Raw genomic sequence first — 19,132 nt, 5'->3', positions numbered from 1 at the left:
AGGTTATCTATCAATATTATATTCCACAACCATTCCGCTGTGCACAAACTCTCAACATTTGGTTCCTTTACAAATGATTTTCAGAGAACTATAGAAGCAGTTTAATAAAACTAAGCATTTTTTAACTTAGTTTTTTGTGAACAATTTTTGAAAAGTCATCAATCGAAATAATTTGCAAATTGTTTTATGTTCTGTTCTTCAAGTGCAGAAGACTGAATTTCCCAAATCTTGTGAATTATATAATGAGAGCATTTCTTTCTTTCTTGTGCAGCAACAGGAAGGGGGAAGTGAAGAATGGAATCTATTGGATGCTTACATTAACCCTAAGGAATGGATCTAATGTTAGTTTTCAAAAGTTTTGTTTTTGTTGTTGTTGTTTTTTTTTTTTTTTTTTTTTGATTTTTATAATGTTGAGTTGCCTTTTTGGTTCTATTCCCACCTCTTCCCCTTCTCCCTCACAACAGTTGACTTAAAAGACCAATTTGGGAATGAGTGATAGAGGAGGATCTTGTTGTAAATCAAATGGGTATTTTTATTTTTTATTTTTTTTATTTTCCTACTGTCTAAGGCTTATCGTTCATTAGTAGGAGGAAAACCTTATGCTAAGGAAACAAAAAATAAAACTATACGCTTTTGGTCGATATATATCACTGTGTGCTCACAAAGCGCGAAGAGTAATTGATCAAATTCATGGACGTTCATATGTAGAAACATTTATGATACCAGAACTCATGCCTTATCGAGCATGTTATCCCATTTTTAAATTGGTTTATTCTGCAGCAGCAAATGCAAGTTACACTCTGGGTTCCAATGAAACGAATTTAATCATTAGTAAAGCTGAAGTCAAATTTGACAAATAAGTCACCTTTACTGTCATTCTACAGAACCGTACATGAGATTTTCACCTCATACGGCTCCTCGTTCAATTCTTTTGAAGTCATTGGATCCTCTTCCTCGTTCGAGAATCTCCTCCCTTCTTCCACTCTGTCCCGAAGAGTAACTAGGATCAATTTAGTTACGTTTTTATGTTCCAATTGAACACTTTCCATTTTTGATTATTCTCAAAGGAGATAATGAATGAATGTTGTTGAGACAACTAACTATCTCAAGCTCTTGTTCATTTTAGTAATGCCTTGTTGCAGTTTGAAAAGTACAGATTAGTTCAGCTTGATTTGACCTAACCTGAATTAAACCAAGAACCATGAACCATTGCCCAGTTCGAAAAACACTCATGCCTGAGATTGGTAATGTATGATATATCGACCTTTAAATCCTAATGTGCCATAATCAATACATGTAGCAGTAGCATTAGCTACATTATGATGTTTGTTTTTTGGTATACCAAACTTAAAATCAGAATGTAGTTGTGGATTTCAATATTTACGAGTGTCTATTTCAGAATTAGCAATGTATTTTGAAATTCAGCAATATTTAAATCTTAGTTACGCCAATATATTGTACATGATAGACCAACAGTTTGGTTATAATGTACCACATCATATATTATTAGCATATATATATATATATGAGTGAGTAAGAGATTTTATCTTCACTTTCTATAATCATAATTTAAATTAAGTCTAAAGGTCAGATTATAAGCCCACTTATCTCCGTCCAAAATTTACAAAACCACCTTCTCTATTCTAAATTTTCAAAATTAAATGTTCACAATTCAAAAAGAGAATAAGAAAAAAAAAAATCAAAATCTGAGTTGGTGGGTCGGGAACACAAATTTTGGTACGCATGAAGAATTACATAAAAATACAAATTTATTATTTTTTTATTATTATTATTTTTTTAACGTAAAAATATATGGAAGGAACAAAAATACAACATGAATTTTATCTACCCAAGATATTTTGAGTTCAATTTCAATAGATTCGGTTATATGAATACATAGTAATCTTGTTATGTAGATTTTATTTACTTTAGCAAATTAGTCTCAGATCAAGTCTGTCTTGATTTATGATGTTATCACGCTAATTTTGATTAAGGTTTTTTTCTCCTTTTGAAATAACCCATTGTGAGAGGAAATTGTTTTGTTCTATTTTGATGGCTCTCACGCTGGGAAATATTGGGACTTTTCGTTTCGAAATTCTTCAACTATTAGATACGATATTGCTAAAAAAGGGAGAGACTTCATTTTTAGAATAAGAAAAGGAAGGGAGATAAAAGATGAGATCTTTGTAGTTGCCCAAAAATAAAAATAAAAAAATGGAGTAAGAGGAAAGGCAGATGTATGGGTGGGCTTGAGCCCACTAAAAAGATGAGATCTTTGTAGTTGCCCAAAAATAAAAATAAAAAAATGGAGTAAGAGGAAAGGCAAATGTATGGGTGGGCTTGAGCCCACTAAAAAAATATATATATATTTTTGTTTTGGTATACTAATTTTAGCCCTATTTAAAGAAAAATTATTAATAGCATTAGTAGGGGTGAGCAAATAATCCGTCAATCTGGTCCAAACCAATCTGATCTGTGTGGTTCGGTTCGGTTTTCAGATCTCATGATTCGGTGATGGTTTGAAAATTTTGCAATCCGGTATTCACAGTTCGGTTAACGGATTAGACTATGGGAAAATCGATCCGAACCGTTAGTCAATCCCAACCAAACCGTTACTGAATAATATATTATATATTTACAATATTGAATATACAATATACTTATTACTGTATTTCTTATTTATTTTTATTTTTTTTCATTATTCTAACCCTAGCTCCCAAATTACTCATTAGTCTCATCTGGCATCTCATTTCATTAGTACAGCCGCGCTTCCCTTTCCTCTTCTCTCCAGCCTCTCCTCTCTTCACTCAGACTCTTCACTCTTCACTCTTCACCTTTGTTTTGGTTCACTCTTCACCTCCCAATCTCGTCTCTCAATCAATCGTTCACCAGATTCGAAGCAATGGCGACCTCTGCGAGTGGATCTACCTCTTCTCTGGTGAGCTCACAAAATTTTTGCATGGATCTTCTTCTTTTCCTCTTCTCTGAACATTTTTTGTAAATAACATCAATATTTTTTGTTAATCACCATAACACAGTGATGGATCTTCTTATTCTGGAAAACGACGCCGCCGACGATTATCCCGTGGTTGAACTATAACTGTGTGGCTTCGGGCTCCACTTTGTACGCCATCACGGAGAGTTCTCGTATCTGTTCGGTGAACGCCGCTGATCTCTCAGGTCGCTGGAGTGCGATTCAACCCAGTGCTAGTAGACCTTTAGTTTATTTTCCTTTGTCAAGACAGGGAATCCATTGCCCTAACCCTTCCCAAGATGTAAAGTTAAAGTTATTCATTGGAAAACAGACCCATATGAAACTCTGTCTCAGATTGAGGAGGCGTTTTTCTTTTTCTGAAATTTTGTTTCTTTGTGTTTTTTTTCTTTTAAGGTTTCCTTGCTGCCATGGACTCTTATTTTTCTCTGTAAATATCATTGATTTTGTATTCATATTTTTTTAAAAGAAATGAACAAGATTGACAAAGCCCAATCAACCCAATCCGCATAAACCAATCCAATCCGATCCGTTACTTCACGGATCGGTTTGGTTTCAATTTTTGCCAATCCGTGGGAACCGGTTCGGCTTGATTTTTGTCCCCAAACCGAATCGATCCGTTACTTCACGGATCGGTTTGGTTTCAATTTTTGCCAATCCGTGGGAACCGGTTCGGCTTGATTTTTGTCCCCAAACCGAATCGATCCGAACCGTGATCAGGCCTAAGAATTAGCCTGTCACGTCCTGAATTTTCTAAATAAATTACTCGATTTATTCAAATCAAAATACTTAATAAAAGGCACCTAGAATCTCAAAAGAAATATCATTTTATTGATACAACATCAATTCCTCAAAAAAAATACAATACAACATCTCTAAATAAAATTAAATAATTCCTCAACGCCAACTCTTCCACCTAAGCCCGTAACTAGCAATCCAGGATCATCTTGGTACCTGAAACTGTAGGGGGGTGAGATGGGGGAAGTCCCTAGGAAAAACCATAACAAAGATTTCAAAGAGTTCTATGCAAAATCAGCTTCACAAAAATATACATATACTTTTAAACAAAATACGTATATGCAATTTTAGCAAAATATCAGTCAACAAAATAATTGAAACAAAATCATACAGGCCATTCAAGATATGAAACATCCTACACTGTAAAATAAAAATATCACTGGAACAATAATTCTTCAAACTCTTGGACCTCTCTGAATTCTCGGGCCTCCACTGTTTCTCTAAAACTCTCTGTATTTCCTCAATATTTCTCTCTATCAATATGCTCACCAAAGTCACAAAACAGTCACTTATAAAGGAAAATGCACTGACACTAAATAGTATCAGAGCCTGTACCCAGCCAGAAGTGTGAATGTAGTGATGATGTATTTGTCGATTGAGAATGTGCGAGTGTTTAGTACTGACTAGCGTGTGTGTGGGGGGGGAGGGGGGGGGGGGCAGCTACTAGGATGATTGATATCGGTGATTAGGGGCAAGTGTCCCTAGATCACTATCAGTTTTATTCTATTTTGTGGGCGAGTGACGGCATCGTCTAGCTGCCACAACGGTTGCGGAGTGTGTGGGCGGGTGACTAGCACTGTCAGCTACCACAACGTTAGTAAATGTCACAGTATCTCGCATCGCCTGGGGTAAGGTTTTTTTTTCATATTTCGCCACTTCTTGGATGTTCTCGGGAATGCGGAGACCGTTGGATCTGAATTTCAGGATGAAATTCTTTTTAAGTGGTGGAGAATATGATAACCCGAATTTTTAAGAGTTTAAATTATATTTATTTCATTTTCTTTTTGTGTCATAATTAAATATTTAATTATGATTGGAGACTTATCAATTGGAGATTGATTATTTAATTGGAGAATTTATAAAGATTAAACTTGGGTTATTATTATTTTGTGTCCTTAGTAATTATTTTTTGTGGATTTATTTATTTTTATTCATTAAATTAGTGGATTCATTGTTGGATGCTTGATATGTAGCAATATATATTTTAGGTGATCAATTGAAGAGAAGTGAACAGTAGCCGAATTAGAGGGAACCAAAATGGGAATTTGTGGTAATGGTTTTAGGTGCGGGTCTCACTTTAATGATGAGTATTGTGCTTGATTTTATTGTATATATTAGAGCATCCGGGTGCAGTCTTCCGTAGAGTGAGAATGCGTCAGTTTAGAGAGAGAAAGGGGCTGTATGGTGAAAGAAGTAGAGTATTATTTTGGTGGGACTTACACTCATTATCTATGCTTCTCTCCATGTACAGAGATCCGTTTGGATAATACTCCATCTGTTTTTTTTCTTTGTTTACACAATCTGATAGAAGGCAAACAAAACAAAAGGCAGCTTCTTCAATGGCTCAATTATTTTAAATTAAATTAATAAAATAATAAATAGAGAATGAAATAATTGAATTCCACACCATAAAATATAAGAAAAAAAAAAAAATAAAGTACTAAATCACCACTTTTAAACTTATGTGATATTTTACTTTTTAAAATAGTAGATAAATAATTTGTGTGGTCAAGCCACATACTCTTATATGTATATACATATGTTGTCTGATGAGTAAGGAATAAAAGGGAGAATGGATAAGGAAAGAAGATAGTGGCGGGACCAGTGACTTTTTTGGTGCAACTGTGATGATATTGTCTGATGGAGGCGTGTGGGGGCGCAGTAAGGTGATGCTTAGTGTCGGTGCTTTTTCCTTTAGAAGTGACTGTAGTGTCGGTGCATTTTCCTGTAGAAGCGACTGTTTTGTGACTTTGGTGAGCATATTGATAGAGAGAAATATTGAGGAAATACAGGGAGTTTCAGAGAAACAATGGAGGTCCGAGAATTCAGAGAGGGCCAAGAGTTCGAAGAATTGTTGTTCTAATAATATTTTTGTTTTATAGTCTAAGATTTTTCATATTTTGAATGACTTGGATGATTTTATTTTAATTATTTTATTAATTAATATTTTGTTAAAATTATATATATATATATTTTTTATTTAAAAATATTTATATATTTTTGTGAAGCTAATTTTATATGAAAATGGACCGTGGACAAAGGGAGATATGGAAGAAAAAAACAAGAAAGTAAAATGAGAAAAAGGAAAAGAGGAAAGAAAAGTGGTGGCGGGCCCGGGGGACTTTTGGCCATATTCTTTGGCCTTGATCTTTTGCATCACCTGGCTTTGTCAATAATTGTAGAGAGATAAGGATTTTTGTAATGTGTCGGTGGAAAAGTCTTTAAATTGTATGTTTGTGCCTTAAGTATTGGTGCACTGAGGTATTGAGAGGAGGAGAAAAATAGAGGAAAGCCACGGAGCAGAGGCCGAGAGTTTGGAGGTGTTGATGATTCATTGATGAATTTATTTTGCAGTGTAGGATTTTTTATACTTTAAATTGTTTGGGTTATTTTATTTCAAATATTTTATTAATGTTATTTTGTTAAAATTACACATATGCATTTTTGTTTAAAAGTATATATATTATTTTGTGAAGTTAATTTTCATGAAATCTTTTAAAATTTTTGTTATGATTTTTCCTACTAGAACTTTTCCCGTCTTACTTTCTTTCAATTTCAGGTAACGTAGATTACTAGTTGTGGGTTTAGGAGAAGAGTTGGCGTTCAGGATTATTTTATTTATTTAGAGATTTTATGTATTTAATTTAAGAAAATTGATTTAGTATCAATAAAGGATAAAGGAATTTTTATTTTCTTTTGAAATCCTGAAATATTGAAGTATTTGAAATTGAATAAATTAAAGATTTTATTTAGAAAATTCGAGACGTGACATAGCCCATTCAGTCAAGCCCAAGTCAACTCAGCCACATAGTAAAAATAAAAGCCCAAGCCAAATAAGCTCAGGCTCAGCCCATGGATGATGGGTCATCAACACACAAAATATTTTTAGGGTTCAGCCTCCCCAATCGCCTCCATCTCTATTCTCGTTCTCAACTCTCCCTCTCTCTCTCTCCAACTGCAAACTACAAAATCTACAAGAATCAGAAGTTCAAAACCCATATATTTCAGTTTATCTATCTGTCTGCAAGAATCAAAAGTTCAAAACCCATATCGGCATATCATTTCAGATTGTTTCAAAAATCAAAACCCATATCTTTCAGTTTCCATCGCCCGTTCCAGTTCCTGGTTCGCCGTTTGCAAGCTTCTGCCGCTGTCTCTCAACTCTCAAGCTTCACCCCCCCCCCCCCCCCCCTCTGCAACTGCTAACTTGTATGTATGGGTTTTGTTTTAAATTTTTTTTTTTTTTTTTTTTTTTTTTTTTTCTAAATCAACTAATCAAGGTCTGTAATTCTTGTTTTGCAAACTAAATACTAAAATCTAAGTGTAATATTGATTTTGTGTAAGGGTAAATTTGGCATCAGAAATAATCTTAGACTCCATTTCTGGGTGTTTGTTGTTTTTGTTACTGATCTGAATACGCAATGGTGTTTCTATACTTTTTGGTGTTTGGATTTTCGGATTTCAGTTTCTTGTTTTGTCATGTGTGGTTGAAATTTGGGGCTCTCTCAACTCCATCTCTATGCAATATTGGGTTTTTCTAATTTTGTTAATTTGTTCGGTGTGTGGCCCTTAAAAATGAGGGGTTTTGTCCCATTTTCTGAGCTATTTGATACATGGGGTTGTGGCTGTGCTTCTTTTCTTATATGTTTGTGATTCTGCAGCTTCTCTTGATTTTTGGTTTTTTAAATGAGCTTTCTTCTTCTCATTTTGATTGTTCCTTATATCTTATACTATTATTGTTACGGATCTTGCTTCTTTCATTTTCCTATTTTTTTTTAGTGTTTTATTATCATCAGTTATATACTAGTCGGAACTTTTTTTTAGTATTATTTAAAATCAAACTTTGACGTCCATCTGAAATTTAAGTTTGCTAATCTGAAATTTAAGGTGAAGCAGTAAGGAAGGAACGCAGGTCACGGAAAAGGAAAACCCTAGCCTCAATCCTCGTGTAAGGTGAAGAAAGAAGGAAGAGGACGCGCAAGGAGGAGAAGAGAATCTCACTGTCTCACTGTTGCGGCTAGGGTGGTGGCGGTTCTGAGCCTCTAAGAGGCATGTCTCCTCAATCATCAGGTAGCTAACTCCTCCTATTCTTCTTCTTTTTAGTAGATTCCTGATTGAAATCGGTAAGTCTTTGCTGATATGTAATACTTCCTTTAATCATTTGGAACTCCATTCAAGTTTATTGGTTTCATATTGCTAATATGTTAGTAATACTTTCTTTAATCATTTCAAAATCGATTCAAGTTTATTGATTTCATATTCTTATAACTTCTGACTGTTATTAAAGTCCAGTTTCCATATCTCTCCCAAGTTTTTGAGGTGTTTGAATTCTGTCCCTTTAATATAGGTTTACTTCATGTGAAGGGAAAAGAGCTCAGTGAAATGAGTGGAATCGGAAAATGGTAAGTATGTTGTTTGTGACCATATTCTACTTGTTTGATGTGATGTTACATTTTATTAATTGATAATTATACAAATTGTTTTCCTGATGTATTAGAAAAATATCATATTGCTTTGGTTCAATATTTTGTTTTTCTTTTTTACTTCTATTGAATAGATAGGACAGTCATTTGCACCATTTTAACACTCTATTAGGTTTTCTATCTTAATTGAATTAATTATTTTTTTAAAAAAATTTACGAGTCTCTTACTATGAGATGCTTATTATGATTTATTTTCAATAGTGATAAAATGGATTTTTTTTTTTTTTTTGATGCTGCTGGAATCCGGTCCCTTGGAGCACCCCATAGCCTACCGCAGGGCAAATGTAGTCCTCCCGTTTACATGAACCAGACAAGTAATAGAAAATTATATGGGAGTGCTCCTAAGGGGTTTTGAACACTTTTTTTTTTTTTTTTTTTTACCAATTCAATTTTCTCCATTCTTATTTCCTCTTTTGGGCTTTCACTTCTCTCAACAATCTTAACCCTAATTCTTCTAATGTCAAATCGACATCCAATATGATGACCTTATTTCAATTTCAATTCTATCATGAACACGAAGCACTGTTGAACTTCAGATTTTTGTGATCCACCCATTTAATTTTTTTGCCCGATTGAGTTTAATTGTAACTATTATGTAGTATATTTGATTTAACATGTAAAGATGTTATGAATTTGCATTGGTCATTTTTTTGTCAACACATGTGGTATTTTATATAATTAATATTATGAATCGAATTGTTGTTCACAAGTGTCACACATTCATCAGACTAGAGGACTATTATGAATCGAATTGTTTTCCCATGACTAGAGGACTGCATTTGCTTTTTTCCAAACATAGAGCCTTTAATTGCATAAAGGATTCGGTCCCTCTAAGATTCAAACTTATATACCAAGCAATTACCTCAGGCTTTAATGGTCTGTCACACACTCGCATCTTATTTGAATTATTGTTATTTGGTTGATACGATATAGGTGGCATTTTATAAAATTGAGAATCAAGCATTTGGGGCTTTCTCAAAGCTGAATTAGTAAGATATAGGTGGCATTTTATTAACACTTTAAAAACTTTTCCTCTTTTGTCTGAATAATATACATCTCTTTTCTGAAAGAAGAGAGTTGATTGGAATGGGTGGAGTAGGGAAAATACCTTTCGGTTTCGGCTGGCGTGACGTCGGGAAGATGCCTTTCGGTTCCGGTTTGCACGGTAGCGGCTTCGTGGGGAAGATTCCCGTTTACTGACAGAGACAGCTGCAGGAGGGATGGGATGGCTTTTGGTTCCCGTTCTCGGACCGCTGGCCACAGTAGATCTACGCCTCGCCCTAGCAGAGAGGTATCTTTTGGTTCCCAGTGGACTGATAGGGGCAGCCGGAGGTACATGACTACTGCTCCTCGTAGTAAATCTATGCCTCGCCAGACTTATATTTCCCGTTGGATTTACGGTGGCTCCAGTATACCAAAAAAGACTATTACTACTGGTAATATATATATCTTTCTTTATTTTGTGCATCTTTAATCACAAATTGGTCCATCTTTTTTCCCCTTCCATTGAATCTCTTCCCCTTCACCTTTGTAATTCATGGGAATTTGTCTTAAAAAAAATCATACATAATGAAAATAGTGAGCATCCCGAGATGGTTCAAAGTTTTAAGGATTTCTGAGTAGCTTCTGGACCTGTGAGACCCAAGAATGACTCTTCCATGGGATGGCTTGACAATAGATTTTGTATGATTGGAATTGTCATTATTTACTTAATAAGACAAACACCAACTTTGCTCCAATCAAGACAAATTCCCTACCTCTCATTTGGAAAGTGGACAAAATACCACTCAAGTTCAGTCAGATTCCATTATTGTTTAGGTAGTGCTGATTGGTGTCCTTGTATTTTAGAAAGGCCAAATTGGTTTAATCATAATTTCTAAATGATGCTTTACTCATTCTTTTGATACTTCCTCCTCCACTACATGATGTAGTTATGATTAATTGGATTCTGAAGGTGAGGTGATTGCTCTAAGAGAAATGTTCATTTATACACAAGTTCTAATGAGCAATATCTACGTAAATTTATTTTTATTTTTCTACATGAATCTAGTTTGCATTTTATTTGTATTTACAATCATATTATGTGTAAATGATTACTTTTATAACCCATGCTGCTAATGGTTTAATGAAAGATTACTATATGTTAGCCAAAGTTAACCATCCTCTTTGTTTTACTGTATATTCTTATTTAAAATGATACGATTTAGTATGGAGTATTAGTTTTTCATTGCTTAATAGTAGACCCTTTAATAATATATTAATATGACTTGATTATGAATATTACTCAATAGAGTTGTAATGTTTTAATTTTCTCTATTAAAGGTTTAGTTGTTATTGAGTAAAATATCCTTTAAGAAAATAAAGTTCCCCTCCTTGATTAGCTCAGAATTCTAGCACAAGGGTTGATTCCAACACTTCAACTTTGTAACAGATCTTCCTGCAGTAGAACTAGACAAGACCTCCTCTAGCTGATAACAATAGCACAGCAAAGCCTGGAGACCTCGATGGACAACCCAACCCCTACTCCTGCCCCACCACCAGCCAAAATATAGTCACACCTATCAGCCACCTCATGTGTAAGAAATCAACCCAATAAGAGTATGCTTTTGAATCTTGCTCTATGGATAATTAATTGCATGACGCATCCACCATCTCGATGCAATGTTCATGCTATCGTTAGTTGATATAATCACAACTAGCAGTTGGTACTTTAGCAATTAAGGTTTTGATCCCTTTTTTGCTTCTTTTTTGTTTCTTTGGTTGGTGCTTATGGTGACATGCACAGGTTTGAAGTCATTTGGTTTTGTCAGCAATTTTGATAGTCCGATTTTCAATGTAATTAAGTTTCTTTTAAAGTCTTTATCTCTCTTTCTTTTCTAATTGTATGCTGGGACTGAAGTAGTTCAAACTAGGAAAAATCTATTAAACTAAATCAAATATTTCATCTCTCATTACAAATATTTGTGCATGCTTGTTTCTAGTTTCGAATTTTTCCTTGGGAGTTGTTCGTTTTGCATTTTTATTGTAGTTGGGTGTGGTGCCCAATTGATATCCGCAACCTTGGGAAAAAATTTATGGTGTGTTGGATGTAATAAATACGGACTACTAGGAAGGTCAAAGATTTTTGTTTTGACTCATATTTTTTTAGTATTAAAAAAATATAGTTTTCCTCTAATTTTATGCTATAAATTGTCTGCATAGAAAACCTTTTAAGGTTCCTGTTTCTGACAAATTCTTCTATTTTTTCCCTAAAAGCTAGCTCTCGAGGCATTATGAAATTCTTCAAGTTTGTAATTACACATCTATCAACATTTTAAATTTTCTATCTCAAAAAATATTTTACCAAGAATAGCATTCTTTTGTAAGGAATGGAATGGAAAATGTCATAATTGGGGTTATCTGTCTGCAGATTATTACCAATGGAAAGTACACAAGTGCTCAACATCAAGCCATAACTAATGGTAACAAGGCGCGGCTATCAGTTGCCACATTTCATGACCCTGCAAATACAGTGAAAATATAACAAGGCGCGGCTATCAGTTGCCACATTTCATGACCCTGCAAATACAGTGAAAATATCTCCAGCTTGTGAGCTTGTCAGTGACGATTCTTCTCTCCGGTATCATCAGCAAGTTATCTATGGGGACTGAAAACGGAATATTGATGCCTTCCTATTATAATCAAATGATGGTGTTTGGCCTTTGTAAAGCATAGGAACTCATCAATGTCTCCATAAATGGATAAAATTCATCAATCGATCGATCTAATGGCTAAAGTCACATGGAGAGCACAAGTGATAGAGAACACCCTACGTAAACTCACTCTTCCTTTATTTTGCTTTGCATAGTTCCCAGGCTTGCTTGATGGAGCAAGTTTGTTTTGTATAATTGTTTTGTATAATTTGTTCTAGTGTTGTCTTCAATTTTTCTGTTCGTCTCTCTCAACTCTTGTATATTGTTTCTTTTTACTGTTTGAATAAAAGTTTACCATGTTGAACCCAGAAAATAATAATCATAATCACAACAATCACCATTTCTTTCAGACAGTTGATGCAATTATACATGGATAGCATGGGTTCTCACACAGCAAAAAAAAAATCAAAAAAAAAAAAAAAAAAAATTCACAGCAACAAAAGAGACTATAAAAACATCATACTTAATTTAACTATCATTAAACTAAAAAGTAAGGCCGCAAGTTGGACTGGCCCAGCCCAGTTCTAATCCACTGGTCAAATTTTAAATTTTATTTTTACAAATGCATAAACATCAAAATTTTTAAGAAAATTTAATTTTTTAATTCATCAATACTTGCAATTTTTTTCAATTTTTATAACAACATGGAACTGCAGATGAATGAGCAAGGACTTTGAACTCTTGAAGGCCAATTTTTTTATGACAACATAGAACTGTAGATAATGTGAAATTACTGTTAACCGTGGAAATAATGTTTATATATACTGTTCCCAAATTTTTATTCATCTTCCAATCAAAACATTTATCCTGTACAAGCACAGAATAGAAACTGATAATTTTTTTTTTTTTACTGATAAAATTATTTTTTTACTTTTTTTTTCTCCCTTCTCTCTTCTCTCTCTTTTTCTCTCTCTCTCTCCCCTTCTCTTTTTCTCTTCATTTTTTCTTCTTACAGGCAAAGGAGGATAGAGGAGACAGGATCGGCCTGTAAAAATAAAAAAAAATAAAAACTTAAGAAAAAAAATTTTATTTTTTTATTTTTTATTTTTTATTTTTTATTTTTGTCTCCCTCCTCTCTCTTCTTTCTCTTTCTCTTTCTCTTTCTTTTGTCGCTTCATTTTTTTCTTCTTAGAGGCTAAGGAGGAGAGAGAGAAGAGAGAGAGAGGGGACCGTTTGTATGTTTGTTTTTTTTTTTTTGGCAATGGATTAGGCCCCTCCACTCTCTATTTTTTTTTTTTTTTTTTTTTGCATTATATACTTGAATTTTTTGAAAAATTATACAGATGTCCGCACTGAAGTTTCACAAATGCCCCCACTGTATAAGTTCCCCCACAATTATTTTATCTCCTAGACTCCTGCAACAACTCACAAGTTATACTACTTTACGCCCTTTCACGCTTTGGTTCTCTGCGTCCTACGCGAACAACAGACGAGACGAATATGGCTTCGGGCCTTCTGCAGTTCTTCCCATCACCGACCAGCCCCCACCTCCATCCGGCAATCCATGTCTCTCTCTCACATAGATGACACCCACTTGCAATTTGTAACCCTAGTTTTTAATTTCAACAGTTGGTGTTCAAAGCCCTAATTTTCATAACTTTGGCTCTTCAAGACTTCAACTAAGCTCCGGAACAGTTGGTGTTCGATTGATACTTTGGAAACATTGAATCAGTTCTTGTAGCCACGAAAAGCCGACCATTCAAATTTTATGTTGCTTCTGTCAGATTAATGCCCTTTGCCCCTTTGGTCAGGTACACTCTTTTCTCCCTTTAGGTTCAAAATTTTGCAATAAAGTTTTATTGAAGTCAAATTAAATACTGAAAATTTCTGTTAAATTTATTTATTTATTCATTCATTTTTGTTAATTACAGCTATTTCGATTGATTGTTGTTGTATGTTGAGGCCCTTTGTACAACAACAACAATTTGGATAAATTGGGAGTTGCAACTTGCAAGATCAAGTCCTTTTGTACGGGTACACTCTTTGAATTTTTTTTCTAATGACAATGCATATGCAATTTCTGAATATTTATTTATTTATTTATTTTTTTACAATGCACAATAGCATTATTTTGTTATATGAAATTTCTTAATATTTAATTTCTTTTTCTTTTTAGTACAATGCACAACAACACAGGCACACAATCTGTTATAATATGCAATTTCTGAATATTTAAGTTCTATTTTTTTCTCAAAATTTTTATTTTAGTACACTGCACAGGCGCACAATCTGTTATATACAATTTCTGAATATTTAAGTTCTGTTTTTTTTTCCATTATTATTTTTTAGTACAATGCACAGGCGCACAATTATTTGTTGTGGGCACAATTAAATGCACAGGCACACAATTATTTGTTGTGGGCACAATTAATTGCACAGGCACACTATTATTTTTTAGTACAATGCTCAGGCGCACAATTATTTTTTACTGAAAAGTTGTCGGGGACAATTGTGAATGTGCTCAATGGAATGATTCAATGAACAAAAAAATTCTTTTTGCTTATTATGATGATTTGAAATGTAAATGTGCTCAATGGAATTATCAATGAATGAAAATTTTCTTTTTGCTTATTAGGATGGTTTGTGTGTGTGTGTATATATATATATATATATATATATATATATTTATGTTGTTATTAAAAGGCCGCCCCCCTAACATAATTTCCTGGGTCCGTCACTGGATACAGTAATACCATACTGTCAATATATATTTATGTATAAGTGGACAAAAAATCTAAATTTCAAAAATAATAAAACAATCTAAAGTTCATATCCGATTTGGAATACTCGATGGATTAGAATCCGATCCATGGACAGGTCTACTTGTAATATCTTTTTTTGGAAGGTAAATTTTTTTGGAAAGTTAGCTTGTAATAACATAATTAATTACAAGCTAAAAATTGATTTCTTGCCAGTCGGAATGAGTTTCTCGTTCATATTTGCCGAAAAAAAAAGTCCACTTTTTTCATTTAATCATCGAGTATTCCAAACTACTTTCTTTTTCTAGAAAGTTATTATGAGATTCTTTTCCTAACATTTTCCCCAGCTTTTAAATCATCAGTCAATAATCATCCAATTGGTACCATTATACACAAATTCCATACATGTCTTGGAAGAAAATGAATCTTTAATTCACTACTTGGCATTCTTTTATATATGTACGTACACATACATATCATCACTATTGATTCTTGCATTGTTTTTCACTTACATTGTTCTTGGAATTAGTCATACTTAACTTCTTAGAATATTTCTTTTGTGTTGGATTTTTATGTTGCATATTTATGTTTTGTTTTGGTTTTAATATACCATCTATTATAAGTTTCTGTTATAGCAAAATCATTTCCATTTAAAGAGTCAAATAGTATAACAACATTGGAATACTGCTTTTGTTGATTCTATAGGTTACTTCTGTTAATATTAAAGAAGACATGAGTATTGCTGTAGTAAATGGAACTCCAACCAGGCTTGAGGTTTGTGACTCAAATTGATTTATACAGAGGAGTGGAATTATACAAGAAGAGAATTAATTTGTGTTTTTATTCCCGAAAAAAACTAATTTTTTTTTTCCTTCAATTTCAGGGAAGGTTTAGTGCAATGGTAGTATGTTGGATTCTTGGACTCGGGTCCGTCGTGTCATGGAACAATTGGAGACTACTACTATAAATTGTTCCTGGTACTTCGCCCATAGTTATTTTCCATCCTTCTTTTCAGATTATGACTCTTTCCTTTAAATTCATTCATTTTATACATCTTTCCCGCCAACATAATATCAAGGACAAATTTCCTACCAACAGAAATTGAATGTCACAAAACACTTATCCAATGTAAAATTATGATTTTAGACCTGTGCACCAATTTCTTTTGTGATGTGTTTCTTTTGCATAGAAGAAATACCATCCTGCCAGGGTTCTTACCCTCATTTATCAACCGTTCGCATTTGGTACAATTGCAATACTTTCATACAATGAATACATTGTATGAAAGTATGAAAGTTTATCAACAGTTCGCATTTGGTACAATTGCAATACTTTCATACAATGTACCAAATGATAAACTTTCATACTTTCATACAATGTACTCATTGTATGAAAGTATTGCAATTGTACCAAATGCGAATGGTTGATAAACGAGGGTATGAAAGTATGAAAGTTTATAATAATGAGGTAGGAAAACCAATGACGCTGTATGGAGCGCCAATGCTGAACTGCGTAGGCAGTTGGATGACGCTTTCAGAATTGGCTGAACTGCGTAGGCAGTTGGATGAGTTGCTTGAGTCTGGCTACATTCAAGCATCCAAGGCACTGTATGGAGCGCCAATGCTGTTCCAGAAGAAGCAGGATGGCTCAATGCAGATGTGTGTGGACTACAGGGCTCTGAATAAGGTGAGTATGATAATAATGAGGTAGGAAAACCACCTGTTTTGATACTCATCTAGAATTCAATCATTTGTTCATTAACTCTGTTATCAGTCATCCAATGGAGTATTAGAGCAAACTAATATCTTTTGAGGACTTGGTATTTGAGCATTATGTTGAACTTGTGGGGCGCTAGAATTTAAAATTTCGAATAGCTTTGCAGACTTGTAAAACCACATGACCTTGCTTTTGAAATATATATATATATAAATTTGCCTTGTTTATATATATATATATATATATATATATTTGACTTGTTTCCTAGAAACACTATGCCAGTAAAAAAGTTTTGACTTTTTTTTTCTTTTTCCTCCTAATTTTAATTTTTTTTTTTTTTAGAACAGTATAGTATTATTGAGATACACTTCCAAATATATAGGCACTAGGATACAATGATCTGTGTAGATAAATATCCATTCCCTTTGCATGAACAATCATATTGAACCTCTTAAAGGATCGATTTTGCATTGGAAGAGCTAATATGTTCCCAAATTAGTCAACGGGTTGGTTTAGATTAGTTTAAGATTATAAAAATTGACTTTTCTTGTAATTAATTTACAACTATATCTTAGAATTATTAAACATTGGGAACATGTTAACATTAGAAGGTTTGTGTGACATCCATTACATATTAGATTGATAACTTGTAAAGATGCAGTTTATAACTATGGAATTTTATTGAACCTGACATTGACATTACTCTGCTCTAAATGGATGCAACTACAAAACTGATTATTAGTATTTATGATTTAAGACTAGAGAGATATTGGGGTGTTTCTTGCACATTTTTTCAGTTGTTGCACATTTGGGCTATCATTGGCTTCTTATATTAGTAGACTTATCTTCTGCTTTGGCTTATGTGTGTAGGTTTGGCAAATTCCTCCTCCTTTACGGTTAAAGCATCGAGTGTTATAAGTTATCTGGTGACCATGTCTAGCAGTTCAGGAGTTTTCATTTTATATATATTAATTTGAGATTTTTTATTTTTGCTTTAACAGAGATTTTTATATATATTAATTGGAGTTTCATTTTGTTGAATGGACATTGGAGATTTTTATTTTGGCCTTAAAAGAAGAAATATATGTTGAGATGTTGGCTTTGGCTTTGGCTTTGAATCCATAATCATATGCTTGGGATTACTATATTTATATGCCCGTACTTTTCAAAAGGTTTTTAAAGAACGTCCTTGTTGGCTGAGTTGTTATGTGGTTGACAAGTTGGGCTGATTTTACAAGTCAATGATAAGATGATCCATTTAGAGATTTTTAGTTTATAGTATGTAACCATGAGAAGATGTAATATAGTGATATGATTTTCTATTTTATGTACATGTATGCAAGGTTGGTTTCATTGTTTTTATGAATCAATTTTTTGTGACTTTCTAAAATCTCTGAAAAAATATTTCAACCATCTTCCAAATTGTCAACCAATGTTGAAGCTAATATCAACTAGAATTAGTAATAAATTTTTGTCCCTTTTAGTAACCTTATTCCCACACCAACTTTTTAGTAACATCATACCCCTTCAAATATAATTCTCTCTTTCTTGGAGGAGAGCATTTTCACCAAATATTACAACCATGTTTGTTACTTGTTTTCAACCAATGTTGAAGCTAACATCAATCGGAATTAATAATTAATTTATGTCCCTTCTAGCAACCTTATTTCCACACTAAATCAGAATCTTTCAAATATAATTCTCACTATTTCTATGACTATTTGATACTATTTCTGGTTCAAATGAACCCAGTTTCTAAAAGGGACACAAATTAGTTATTAATTCCGGTTCTCTTTCTTAGAGGATCGTATTTTTACTAAATATTACAACCGTGTTCGTTACATATTTTCAACCAACATTGAAGCTAATATCAACCGGAATTAGTAACTAATTTGTGTCCCTTTTAGCAACCTTATTCCCACACTAACATTTTGGTAAATCAGAATCATTCAAATATAAAATCAATTTTTTGTGACTTTCTAAAATCTCTGAAAAAATATTTTAACCGTCTTCCAAATTGTCAACCAATGTTGAAGCTAACATCAACCGGAATTCGTAATTAATTTTTGTCCATTTTAGTAACCTTATTTCCACACTAACTTTTTTCTTTTTAGTAACATCAGACCCCTTCAAATATAATTCTCTCTTTTCTTATTTGACCGCATTTTCACCAAATATTACAATCGTGTTCGTTACATATTTTCAACCAACGTTAAAGCTAACATCAACCAGAATTAGTAACTAATTTGTGTCCCTTTTAGCAAACCTTATTCCCACACTAAATCAGAATCCTTCAAATATAATTCTCACTCTTTCTATGACTATTTGTTACTAATTTCCGTTCAAATGAACACGGTTGCTAAAAGGGACACAAATTAGTTACTAATTCCGGTTCTCTCTTTCTTAGAGGACCGTATTTTCACCAAATATTACAACTGTGTTCGTTATAAATTTTCAACCAACGTTGAAACTAACATCAACCAGAATTAGTAACTAATTTGTATCCCTTTTAGCAACCTTATTCCCACACTA

The 19,132-nt window shown here is 33.3% G+C and overlaps 1 long non-coding RNA gene across 10 annotated transcripts; it reads left to right on the top strand.

The window, feature by feature from the left end:
- Nucleotides 1-6,241: 6,241 nt before the first annotated feature.
- Nucleotides 6,242-17,702, top strand: LOC132300508 (uncharacterized). Of its 10 annotated transcripts, none has more exons than XR_009480474.1 (10): nt 6,243-6,365; nt 7,898-8,080; nt 8,358-8,412; nt 9,567-9,929; nt 10,925-11,069; nt 11,903-13,936; nt 14,057-14,159; nt 15,590-15,658; nt 15,768-16,570; nt 17,471-17,702. It is a non-coding gene; the product is annotated as an uncharacterized LOC132300508 (long non-coding RNA). The 10 variants fall into 10 exon arrangements; XR_009480466.1 differs by lacking the exon at nt 10,925-11,069 and adding an exon at nt 6,570-7,219; XR_009480462.1 differs by lacking the exon at nt 10,925-11,069 and having other exon boundaries at nt 6,242-6,330.
- Nucleotides 17,703-19,132: the final 1,430 nt, after the last annotated feature.

Source organism: Cornus florida, unplaced genomic scaffold (assembly GCF_030987335.1).
Source record: "Cornus florida cultivar Cherokee Brave unplaced genomic scaffold, ASM3098733v1 CherokeeBrave_3.0.0_Hap2_Chr01, whole genome shotgun sequence".
Lineage (NCBI taxonomy): Eukaryota > Viridiplantae > Streptophyta > Magnoliopsida > Cornales > Cornaceae > Cornus > Cornus florida.
Note: the sequence above shows the minus strand (reverse complement) of the source record. Positions and strands in the feature narration are given on the sequence as shown.